A 13607-nucleotide genomic window follows, 5' to 3' on the forward strand; every position below is an offset into this window, starting at 1 on the left:
CATTTGCGCACCCGCCCTACCCGAGCCTTAGGGCTCTCGCCATTTGAATTAATGTATGGCAGGCCTCCCGCAAAAGGGGGGAGCTTGCCAAAGGTGGATGTTTCACTATTGGGGGGGGATCACATAACTGTATCCCAGTATCTTTCTCTGCAGAATAGACTCCGTGAACTGTGGAAAGCTGCGGGATCCACCAAGACGGTGCCCCTTGAGGACCAGGTGCATCCATACTGTCCTGGGGACTTTGTCTGGCCAAAGAAATTCGTGAGGGGCGATTCTTTGCAGCCAAGATACACAGGACCACATCAAGTCCTTTTAACCACACAAGCAGCCATCTTCCTGGAAGGACGGAAGTCGTGGATACACCATTCCCACGTAAAGCCTGCTGTGGTAGCGGCACCCCCCCCCCAGGTCCCCAAAATACGTTTGCAGAGGAACGAAGAAACAGGCCAGTGGCAGGCGGCCCAACTCCCTTTCCAGGACGCAGACATCGAGTAAACATCAACGCAGAAATGCCCCGGCAAGGATGGAGGATGTCTGCCTACTTGTGGGTTGTGGGTGTTTTGATTCATCATGCCTGGCCCCTATGTTGCCCCCCCAATGTGAAAATATGCAGTGACAATGACTATTACTATCTGAAAGATTTTGGACGAACAATTCCAAAAACACAGGACTGTCCAGATCCCTTCCTGTATGATGTGGACCAGATAAAGGAAGGAATGGTGAAGGCTGACATTGCGGGACGTTTGTGTCATAAAGCAGCTGTTATATTGCAACATAACTACACAGGCAGCTGGATAGTACATTGTATCCAAGTGGAAATTGAATGGCCCATCAGACTTGCACTTCGGTGCAGACAATATCGCCCTATGCCTAACTATGGTTGCCCCCCTAATGTGGATGTAAAGTCCATAAGAGCGGAGTATAACATGCTTACTTTTCAGACACAAGATAATAGAATTACTTTTCAATTCAGAACAACAGAAAAACAGAAGTTTTGTGTGGGTATCGGTATACCATCTTGCTATGCGTGGCTGAATGATAAACTGAGTGCTCAGAAACCTTTACAGAAACAGGTAACACAGGCTACACAAAAAATAAAAACATTAGGTGGGTTTAAACAAAGAAATACTAAAATAGGCGATGGGTGGGATGGTAATACGTGTGTTGCCTTAATGGAAGAAACAGCTCCTAAAAAGGGCACTTGTTATGTCTGTGCACACACACCACCACATGGACAGGCTGGAGTCCCCTTGACTGGGGCCCCTCTGCCGTTAAAAGAATATATTTCCTTTGCCTTACATTCCAGCTCACAGGAACTAGAAGGGGGGCTGGTTCTAAGCGGGCCCATCGCCAGATCAGTCTGCGTAAGCAGCGGAAGCCAGCCAACGGGTGGGATGATGTGTGATGGCTTGATTTACTCTACAAACCCGGGTAATTGGACATTTTTGAATGGAACACACAGAGCAGAGGGCTTGACTTGGTTATCCATCTGGCAGCATCTGTTGCGGCTGACTTTTGCAGACCATCATCTGGTGGCTTTCCTCACGGACTTAGTGGACCACCAAACCCCAGCTGGACTCTGGTGGCTTTGTGGACACTCAGCGGTAAGGAAACTACCAGTATCAGGCTCCTGGACCTGCACTCTGGGAAGGGTGGTGCCAGGGCTCCGGGTTTCCCCCACTGTGCCCACTTTGCGCCGCCGTAATAAGAGAGGCACAGGGGAGGCAGTGTTGAGAGGATTTTTTCCAATGTATGGCGCAGCCAAAACATACCAGGAACTCATAGAACTTTCCCAAGCTTTTGAACGTTTTATGAATGATTCGGCCATTTCCTTTTCAGATCTTACAAATGAACAAGGACAAATTAGAACTGTAGTTTTGCAAAACCGGCTCGCCTTGGATTTTTTATTAAGATCTCACGGGGGGGGGTCTGTTCGTTAATAGGGAGCGAATGTTGTACCCATATTACGGACAGCAAGGCTGACGTCATTAAACACATTAACGATATCGGAAACATTTATCATGAGGTAGAGCGCATTGGGAATTTCTCTTTGTTCTCTGGGTTTTCTGACTGGTTTTCTGCATGGCCTGACTGGCACAAAATTTTATTTTACATTGTTATGGTACTTGCTTTGTTGATTTCTGCTTGCTGTTGTTTGCAATGTATTCCTAATTTGATGCAATTAGTCTCGGTTTGTTTGGGCAAGCTCACACTGTCCTTTTCCCGAAAACCACAACCAACGTACGTGGAAATGGCTTTGAGACCGATTTGGCAACCCAAGCAGGGAAATACAGCTACCTGAAAGACTAGTCAGTCTCTCAGGGCTGAAAGGGGGGACTGTTAGGGATAAATTGAAACCCCCAGTGCCTGTAAAACTATAATTCACTTGTCTTACCTAAACCAGCTTGGGCTTCATGGGAAATAGAACCAAAGTGGCCTTTATATGACTCTTGATATAAAATGTCGGTTTATTTCCTGGTGACCTGACCCTTACCTACATTCCAGTGGCTCGCATAATAAAAGCCAGTGTAAGCTGGAAACTTCCCTACTATGCATTTCTGTATCACATTTATGCTTATGGCCTTGCTTATTGTTACAAACGCGCCTTGCATAGAAATGTCAAACGCTATTCCAATGCCCCTCATATCCTTGACTTGTAATACTCCTTTGATATGTAAGCAGAGTAATATCATGTTTGTCTCCAGTTTAGGGGGCGCAGTTTAGGGTTGCAGCTGGGCCTCCCCTCAATAGTTGCCTTGTCTGTTCCTGCATAGTGCTTATCTCAAGGACATGCGAAATATGCAGACATAAAGTCTAAGAGATAGTCTTGATGTTTCTACTTTGTCCTTCCCCCTGTACCCCTTTACCTCCTTACATATGCCCCCAAGCTATGACAGTTGGCAATTGCTTCTTTTGTATCTTATGACGTGAACCCGATATTGTAAACTTCGGGGTAAGCCTATATAAACCCTTGAACACCAATAAACGAGGTTCCCATGCTGGCCTGCTTCGGCTTGTAAGTATTGGGTCCCCTTTGCAAAGGTTTTTGTCTCGTGTTACTTGATCTCTGATAGTGGGTTCATTTGCACTCAACTCTGCACTCTTCCCGGGTGTAATAAGTGAGTTGGGGTTGACAGGGCGACTTGCGTGTTGGGTTTGGACCTAACAGGTGGAATACCTTTCTTTAGAGGTAAATGACCTTGTCCAATTCTCTCGAAGAATGGACCCTCTCTACATAAGGCTATCACCTAGACCAGTAGTTCTCCAACTTTTTTCCATGGACTACTTGGAAACTGCTGAGGGTCATGGCGGACTACTTAATGGTTTTTCTCCCTGTTGTAGCAATTGTAATGTGTTGTGCCACATGATGTATGATTTTTATTGTATTTTTACAGACATACCATTAGCCACTTGAATGAAGCTTACAGACTTCAGCTTGGGAACCCCTGACCTAGACACAGGAGGTCTTTTCATGAAAGAATTAGGCAAGGAAGAATTACTTTTGAAGAAGGGTTTCACACCCCAAAGCGTCAGACTCATTTCAATAAACTATTTTCTAGCACCCACTGAAGCCATCTTTTTTTCTGCTCCGTGGTGCTAACTCCCCACGCCCCCAAGTTAATTTTCAGCATTATCCTCCCTATCAAGACAGGCAATCCCTAGAATTCCTATGTAGCAAGGGGACTTCCGGGAAGGGTGACTTAGCCTGTGCCTGCTTTTGAGACGGGCTCCTGCCTCAAAAGAAGCTTATTCAGATATATCAGTCAGTTTTTTCTTTTTTTTTTGACTGATTAAACTTCTCCCGGGTAGGGAGAAACGAAGAGATTAACCTCAAAGCCTATTTTTGTTGGGACGACCAGATCTCATTAATTTATGGGACGAGGTCCAGCCGACGAAGGTGGGACGGATTTTCAACAGCAAGCTCTATCTGTTAAAGCGAACGTTCATCTTATCTTCTAAGAGAGAACGCACTAACAGGCAAGCACCCTTCTTTCTATATTTTTCTTTTACTTGACTTAAATTGTTGCTGTTTAAAAGAGATTTGCCAGATTGATCGGTTTTTGACATCTCACTGGGGAGCCGTAACTTCTCTCTGCTACGCACTAATTAATAGCTTATCTCTGTTTTTGTTGCAAAAAGCTGTCCTGGATTTGCATTCTAAAGATACACACAGAAGAGGGATTTCTATTCCAGATTTTTATTTTGAAAAATATTATACTGTTTTGAGACTACTCTCTTTTTGGTCTATTTTATTTTGACGAATCTGTTTCTTGACGATTGCCATTAATTGCTTCGATCCTGGGAACTGCATTTTGTTTACTTAACTATTGGAGAGATAAGGCTGTCTGCTCTGTTTATACTGTGATGTCACCAAGTTTGGAGTATTAACCCAATTGTTGCTGAAATAAGAAGTGGTTTTCCTATATTTTTCTTTTAAAATGGCAATTAAGAAAGTGGCTGAGAATCTGGAAATAACTATGTTTCAGAGAATAATGAATGAGATTGAGATAACGAAAATTGAATTGAGTAAAATGAAGCAGGAGATTAAAGATATAAGGGTCCCTGTGAGAGAGGTGACCCTGGAAGGGGTCCCTGTGAGAGAGGAGACCCCGGAGATTGGAATAGGGGTCCCTGTGAGAGAGGAGACCCTGGAGACTGGAATAGGGGTCCCTGTGAGAGAGGAGATCCCGGAGATTGGAACAAACGTGGAACAGGAACAAGATTTGGAGTCTATGGATTTTAGAAATAAAATCTATTGTTTGGAACTCAATGTTATCTCTGAAGAAATTAATGAAGATTCTAGAGATAAAGTTATCAATGGCATGGATTATCTTCTGGACTGGAATGATGTGATGGAGCCCAATATAGAGAAAATCTATGGAATTAACTGCAGCCATGTGACAATGGAAAAACTTTTAAGAGATGACCCAGTGTATTTTGAAAAAAAGAACAGAGATATGATTTTACAGCAGTATTTCAGCAACTTATTCAGAATGGATGGCAAGAAAATATTTGGGATAGAGGTAATTCCCATCAGACTCTTATTATATGACTATGGCTTTGACAGCAAGATTATTATGGAATACTGATAATGGAAGATTGGATATTGAAATTACTGGACTTAACAAGACTACTGAAGATAGAAGATGGAAAATGGAACTAATAGAGATAATAGAACAATGGCTACTGAAATTACTGAACCTAACAGATTCTGATGTGATGGATTAATTGAAATGTTTATTTTGACTATGGTTATGACAATAAGATTATCATAATTAGTAATGAGATGGATTAATCGATATGCTTATCTGGAAAAAAAAATGATAGATATATTTCTTAAAGAATTGAAACCTCTCTTTGACTTTTTGTGGAAAGAATAAAGTAATGTTTATGAGATTTGATGATTAAGTAAGATAACTACTGGAGGAAAGTGATTTTATAATATGACTTAAGAGACAGGATTGCTATATATTATAGACTTATAACTGATTTGATCTTTGACAAATGGGAAGTCAATATTTTACTCTTTATTTTTTTTTTTGTTTTTTTTGTTTTTTTTTCTTCTTTTCTTTTTTTCTTTTTGTTTAACTATTTTTGATTTTGTTTTTTGTCTTTGAATGTTTTATGATTTTGTCTTGTATGTTTTATGAAAATCTGAATAAAAATTATTGAAAAAAAAAAAAAAAAGAATTCCTATGTAGCAAGGGAGGGAAGGATGGAAGAGGGGGTAGGTCAGGAGCCCCCTCCCCCACCTGTGTTTCAGAACTCAGGATTCCTTAGGAGCATCTTAATAGGCTTGTTCACACATTACACTGAACACAGGTATAAGCAGTCTCTACACATGTACAACTGGTTGCGTGAAACAGTGTATCCTTGTTGATTTGTACAAGTCAGTTATTGTGTACACAGGTACACGGACTGTACCCTTGTTGAATGTAGCATGTGAATTACTGCGCGAGTGTACAACTTAACTATTTGTGTACACAGCTACTTATTGTACACTCCTTGAATGCAACACGAGAACAGCTTACACAGATTGTAACACTGAATGTAACATGTGAACACTCCTATATCTGTCTACCTCACTGATTGTTTCAAACAATTAAGCAGGTATTTTGCTTGCTTGCTTGTTTGTTTTACAGGTGATTGGCCTGTGCTGGAAATGACATTGCTCTTGTTCTTGCAAGATATAAAAAGTAATGACAACAAATGCTTTTAAAGTGCACTGTGTTTTTTTGGAGGGGGTGCAATTTTTATATTGAAACTATTCAAGAGGTTTTTTTTTAACCTTGCTGTGAATTTTGCCCCCATTCTCTAAACCAAGATTTGAAATTGCAAGGCTGGCATCAATTTCTGTTTGTCCCTTCTTGTAATTCATGTTGGGTGGGTTTGAGCTGCAACATGTAATAAAACTATTTTGACAGGAAAGGCTTGGCTAGAATAGGCCAATTCACTTTGAAGGAGGGCAGAAGCTGAGCATTTGAATATCAGTACTAGAGATCTCATCTCAAACTTCGTTAAAAAAAAAGGTCAGAGTATGTATTATCTTCAGCTCTTTAAAGAAAGAGAAAAAAACTAGGGAGACACAAAGGAAAAGGCATAGGAAAAGGAGAGGGGAAATTTTCATTTCCTAAAGAGCTAAAGGTGGCTGTAGAGATGAATCAAGAAATGAAGTGGAAAAGGACATGGAGAAAACACACTGGAAATAGACATTGAAAAAGAAGTATTTGATATGCTTTCCCATCTCCATGTTTTTGAAGACAGGTTTATTTCCATCTCTATGGTGAGCTAATTGTATAATAGACCAAGTAATTATATAATTTATTTCCTATTCCTGTTTTAAATATCTCAAGGAATTGGGATGCTGCCTTTGGGGAGAGTGCAAAGAGTAAGGCATAAAGGTTATAGCTAATGAGTTAGCTGTAATGAAACTGTGTGTGTGTGTCTGTGTGTGCATCTGTGTGTCGTTCCAGTATTAAACATGGTCGGCAATAATACAAGTAAGTCTGAAAAAAGTGAGTAGATTTATTCTTATGTTGTCTCTGGTGTACTTTCTAGACAAAGGTTTGGCACTGAAAACAGAAATAATGGCAGTGGGTACACTAGTAGCTTCCAAAGCAGTGAGAATGTTTCTTTTGGCTGTGTTTTGAAGCAACTGTGCCCTTGGCTGGACACACCTCCCTTCCCCACTGCTGACTTCAGACCTTTTAGGACCACCCATAGCAAAGCGTTGGACCAGTCACTGTCTCTGCCTGAGCCTGCACCAAAGCATTTCCATTGGCCACACCAACAGGTTGATCTACCAATCAGCTGTGAAATATATCTGAAGCTAATTTTTTTTTAAAAAAACACCCACACTGGAGCTGATCTGACCACGTTTTAGAGAAAAGGGGGCAAAATTTGACTAGTGTTCTGTACCCCCATTTTCAGAAAACAGAGCTGGAGACGTACTGGAATTGGCACAACAGTAAGTGTGTCTCTACACAATGTCCCTCCCTGGAAAATCCATTACAGGCATGATGTTGATGAAGGCATATGCTGAATGGCTCTCAGGATTAAGGCCTCATTTTAAAACTGTAGTCTTTATCAAATAATCTGTTATGAGGTCATAAAAGGCTGTCCCTATTCTAACAATTTTAAATATCTTGAATGGAACAGAATGTAGGTCTGTTTGTGTACCTCAGAGACAGAGACATTTTGATTCACAAGGATATCAAAAGTGTTAAGGTTCTTGACTATGAGCTGCAAAGCTGAAATGGTTACACCCAGAGTATATGACACTTTGATTTCTATATATCTCTATTCCAATGAAGGAAATAAAATATACTCCTTATATTTTTAAGCTATTGCTACATAATAGTAGTCCAAGCTAGGTTTCAAGGACAGTCTGATTCAAGCAGCCTCAGATCTGGAGGGATGATTAGCAAAGGCCACTATGAAAGTTACCCCTGAACACTCATCAAAACAGCACTGAGAAGAATATGAGAAGAGCCTGCTGGATCAGGCTAATGGTCTGTCTAGTCCAGCATCATGTTCTCACAGTAGCCAACAAGATGCTTATGGGAAGCCCACAAGTAGGACCTGAGTGCAACAGCACTCTCCCCTTCTGAGGTTTCCAGCGCCTGATATTCAGAAGTATACTGTCTTTGACCATGGCCATTGATATCTATAGCCGTTGACAGCCTTATCCTCCATGATTTGCTAATCCTCTTTCAAAGCCATCCAAGTTGGTGGCCATCACTGCCTCTTGTGGGAGCAAATTCCATTGTTTAACTATGCACTCTGTGAAGAAGTCCTTTCTTTTGCCTGTGCTGAATCTTCTAATATTCAGCTTCATTGGTTGTCCACAAGTTCTAGTGTTATGAGACAGGGAGAAATGCTTTTCTCTAGCTACTCTCTCCATGCCATGCATAATTTCATATACTTCTATCATGTCACTTCTTACTTGCCTTTTCTTTAAACTAAAAAGCTCCCAATGCTACAGTACTTCCTCATAGGGGAGTCAGTCTGTCCCCCTGATGGAGATGGACAAGACACAGACAGGTGATTATCTCTTAAGAGAAGCCAGCAAGGGTTGGAGTTTTGGGTTGTAAGAAGCTTCTGCTTCTCCTTTATGTATTTGAATTGGGCCTTGGTCTATGTGTCTGTCTATGAAGTGGCAGATCGTTTTCTTCTATGAAGAAAGTTAGCAATTTATGGGAATGGAAAAGTCCTATTTTCATCTGTGGGGTGACCAGCCCATTCCAGTAATTCAGTTTATTTTTCTAATGGTTCCACATATGCTGGAATGAGCTAACAGAAAGCAATGACCAGAGCTTGGAAAAGTTACTTTTTTAAACTACAACTCCCATCAGCCCCAGTCAGCATGGCCACTGGATTGGGCTGATGGGAGTTGTAGTTCAAAAAATAACTTTTCCAAGCTCCGGTGATGATAGGGTAATTTTATGCCATACATACCGACTACTTGCAGAAGAAACATTTGTCAGGATGCTAGTTGTGGGAAGCCTTCCACAATGAAGTCATGTTGACACATGTATGTTCAACAAATGAACAGCGCACTGTACCTTGACAGCAACAATGTGCATTAGGAGGGAAGGAAGCAGTGCCCCTCCCAACCATTTCAGAGTTCCTTAAACCCTCCTTACAGAAAAAAAAAGCAAAATAATTCTGTCCAGTATTCCGGCAAATTAGTTTGCCTCATGGAACAGGCTAGTGTTCCCCATGAGTCTGGTTAAATTCTCTCTTGACCCAGCAAAGTTCTGAAGCTTGTGTTGCTTTGTTGAGTGCTGCTTAGGTAAGCAGTGCAGAAATGCTAAACAAACAAACAAGGGGGCTGCACTCTCTCTGAACTTTTATATGAATCCCCAATCATTTTAGGGTCCATTGGTATTCCTGTAGATCAGGAGTGGTAAATCTGTGGGCCTCCAGATATTATTAGACTACCATCATCTCTGACCATTGACCATGCTGGCTGGGGATGTTGGAATCCAACAATATCTGGAAAACCACAGATTAGCCACCCCTGCTTGTAGATAGCCTCCTCACATTATTGCAGTCTTTCCCCATTTGACTACTTGACACTCTGGCCAATAGAAAATACAGCTGTGATTATCTGTCACTGACAAATGATTTCCCCTCTCTCATTTTTTAAAAAATATAGATATTGTATTTTAACAGGCAATACAAAGAAACAGAGCAACAAATCAAGCCCAAGACAAACCAAAATCCCCCCTAAACAAAAACCCAGGTGGGACACCTGTGAGAGTATAGACATCAAGACACACAAAAGACACATTGCATCTGGGAATGAAGCAAGATTAGAAAAGGCTCTGGAGTATCCAGGATAGAAGGGTAGAAGCACACTGACTGTTCTGCCTGTTCCAGTCTCCATCTCTCTTTTCTGAAAACGGGCTCACAATGCTAGTCAAACCCCACTGTAAAACTTGGTGGGATCGGCTTGAGTGTTTTTTCTTTAAAAAAAAATGCTTTAGAGATTTCGCAGCTGATCAGCAGATCAACCCTTTCCTCCTCCAGGTGTGACTAATGGAAACACTTTGCTGTAGGCGACTTGTGAGTTCACAGCCTAACTCTTGTTGCGCTGTGTGTAGTTGTGTTTCTTAATTTCGTTTAAAAGCAGCACCACAACAGCAGATGTTGAAATGCAAGTGTGCCAGCGTGTGCGTGCGTTTGCCTAAGAAAGCAGGCTTTTACCCTGCAACAGCATCACTGAGACTGGAGACTTAGTAAAATAAGAAAAGCTACTTTATTTAGAGAAATACATAGCAGATAGAAAAGGCATCCCTAGTTCTAACTAACTAGCTAAGTTGGAGGCATAACTCCCAGGTGTAGGAGTCAGCCCCATGCTCGGAGAGAGAGAGAGACAAAGGGAGTCTCCTCTCTCATGGACAGCCAGAGAAGAAAGGAATGGAAAGGGCAGAAGGAGGAGGGGCAGGTAAGCTTCCCTAAAGGTGTCACAGTCTAGCGACAGAAGGAAGTCAGTCAGAGCATCACAGGTAAAAGGTAAACAAGCCTATCCATCTGGAGGACCCTAGCTCTATCTTCCTTCTGGAGCACAAACAAAAGAACAAAACAGGAGTTGCTCCTGCCCCACTTCCAACAACTATGACATGCAAAGGGAGGTGTATGCTGATGGTTGAGAGTGATCAAAAAGAGAAGGTCAAAGACCAAGATGCTGGAGAGTGGGAACTTTTATTTTTGCTAAAACCTAACGCGTTTCAGCCTGTTATCTACAGGCCTTCATCAGGGGCTATGGTAAACCAAACACAGAAGACAAATTAGTTCTACACACATATAAAATAATATACATATGCATAGTACATATAAACCTTTTGAACAGTCTTGGGTTTGGGGTTTTGGAGAAAGTGCATGGAGAGAATGAAGATATTCTATTGAGGAAAGAGTTATATTGGATATTAACTTTTAAAACAATGACCCCTAGTGGTTTAAATGAAGATTTTGAGCTTCTTCCCCTATTGTAAATTTTAAAAATTTCCCTTAGTCCCTTATCTGTTTCTTGCATCCAGGTGTTAGCTGTTCCTAATGCAAAAGGGAACATAATTGCATTCACCTGCACCTTGCTTTGGGTTGCTTGCATATATATATACAGACAATCCATTGTATTACTTGTTGAGACGTTTGATATTGGTACAGTACAGAAAGCGATTTGCTCGTCTTTTAATCTTACAAGCTATTATGTGAGTATAAGACTGTTCAAAAGGTTTATATGTACTATGTATATGTATATTATTTTATATGTGTGTAGAACTAATTTGTCCTCTGTGTTTGGTTTACCATAGCCCCTGATGAAGGCCTGTAGATAACAGGCTGAAACGCATTGGGTTTTATCAAAAATAAAAGTTCCCACTCTCCAGCATCTTGGTCTTTGACCTTCTCTTTTTGATTGCCAGTTTGGATGCTAGCCACCCTCTGTTTATTCTCTTTTATCTGATGGTTGAGAGTGGCCATATTCCAGCCTGTTAACACAACTAATAAAGTCTGACCACACAGATGAAAATGTGGTTTTTTGTTTTTTTTGGTCAGCATGCTACCCTCAGTTTCTGAGCAAGTTTCTCTAGAAGGGCTAGCTGCCACAGTCTCAAAAATTAATGTAAGAACAGTCCTTCCAGTATTTCACAATTACACCCCTCACAGCCACTAAGAGATGTCCAGTTAAATTCTTACATTGTAGATCCAGGTCCTGGCCAAGAAAAATGTTCAATAAAGCAAGTTGTGGGGAGGGGTAGATCCACTGATTCATAACTGAGCTTATTTATGGAAAATCTTAGTCCAAAAGCTCTGTAAGTTGCTGCAATCACACCACATGTGGAGGTATGTGCCTGGCATCCTCTCCAGCATGTGGGAGAAGAATGCAGACAGATATAGGACAGTTTCCTCAGTGTTAAATATCACCTGTACGGTAGTTTTAAAGACACCTCATTTGTATTAGTTGAAACAGATTGAAAGGATGATTTGCCCCAAAGTGCAGACAATATTTCAGGTTCAATAGTCACACTAAGATCTTGTTCCCAGGGGGATCTCATGAAGTTGCTCTGCCCGTATAGGAAGGTAATAACCACCAATAAATGTTGGAAGTTAAGCTCCACATTAATATGAGACCTCACAGTTCCTGTTGAGGGATGAGAAGCACTGTCCCTGACCACAGAGGATGAAATAAATGAATGAATTTGGGCACAGAGAGGCCATGGGAATGGCGTTTCATCTAACTTACTCTTAAAGGCATCCTTTGTTGTTATAACTTTGTTCTTGTAAAAATTGCCCAAACAGTAAGCCCCTTCAACCTCTAAGCCTTAATTTCTGTTTGCCTAAACTTGTTCAGGAAGGAAGGGTAGTAAGCTAATGGGATCAAAGGGACATCCCTGGGGTAAGCACACTAGCCCACTTTTTCCATGTACTAAACATCAGAAGGGTGAATCTGTTGGCAATCCAGGACAAGGAATGGAACTTATGTTTCCATAAAAGAAAGGCTGTTATTGGGACACCTTGAACCATCTGGTGGTCCAGCTGTATCCATTGTTTTAAACCATAACTTAGAATAAAAGGAACCATGTTTCTAATTTGGTTAGCATCAAAGTATAATCCAAAATTAGGAACTCTCCAGCCTCCTTCCCAGACTGGTCTGTATAGTAAAGATTTCTGAATGCTGAGCATCCTAGAGCTGAAGATGAACTGGTTAACTTTATTTTGCCAAGACTGTAATTGCTTTAAGGGTATATGCGTTGGTAAGATTTGAAATAAATACATCAGCTTAGAGAGAATTTGTATTTTAACTGAGGCTAATGGATCCATAATCCTCAAATTGAGTTTCCACTACCTAGCAACATCCTGACTTGTTTCCAGATCCCAGAGTAGTTGGTGTTAGAATAAGCAAACTTGCATGTTCTCTTTAAGGGATATTTGGGAAATATTCCATGTACCTGTTTACCAGTGATGTAACTTCCTAAAGGGTGGGGTTACCTGGATTTCTCTTCCTCCTCCTTTGTCTGGTGGTTTTTGCATATTCTCCATTAAGCCTGAGGAGAGTGAAGCGTGCACATCCTCCTCTCCAAGATGACCATTATCATGGACTGAGACTTGTGGATTTCCTGCAAGAAAGTCACTGATGTTTTTTCCTCTTTCAGGTACCTTGTAATTCTGTCTCATTTACCCATGTTCCCCAAACCATTAACATTTAGAGTAACCATCTTAAACTCCATCATAACCTATCAAAACAATCAAACAAAAAGATCCCAGATATCAGAAATGTACCACAAGCAATGACAGCGAGGTGGGTAGTAGCCCTGTTCTTGAGTTGTGCCCCACCGCAAAGCTCTTCCCCAACTTCCCACCATGAATAACAACCCCTCCCCTCCAGTTGCAGTTCAACCTGGCTGAATAAGTGCATCCACAACAGTGGAAGCACTTCAAGGACCGAATTGGCCTAGACAGATACAGTGAGTGTGTGTAGAGGTGCAATACCGTTTGCAACCTCTGTAGGGGAAGAATAAAACAAAAAGAAACATGCAAGTTCCTTGTGTGAGTCTGGGTAAAGTAACAAAGTAAGAACCAGTGAAAATACAGCCAGAACA

At 41.2% G+C, this 13607-nt stretch overlaps 1 long non-coding RNA gene across 2 annotated transcripts in view; it reads left to right on the forward strand.

Annotated features, from left to right (window-relative positions):
* The first annotated feature begins 11143 nt into the window (after positions 1–11143).
* LOC133385856 (uncharacterized) overlaps positions 11144–13607 on the forward strand; it is a 54630-nt gene continuing 52166 nt past the window's right edge. For both annotated transcript variants that reach the window (XR_009762981.1, XR_009762980.1), the window contains exon 1: positions 11144–11216. This is a non-coding gene — a long non-coding RNA (uncharacterized LOC133385856). The remainder of the gene's footprint in view (positions 11217–13607) is intronic.

Source organism: Rhineura floridana, chromosome 5, assembly GCF_030035675.1.
Source record: "Rhineura floridana isolate rRhiFlo1 chromosome 5, rRhiFlo1.hap2, whole genome shotgun sequence".
Classification (NCBI taxonomy): Eukaryota; Metazoa; Chordata; class Lepidosauria; order Squamata; family Rhineuridae; genus Rhineura; species Rhineura floridana.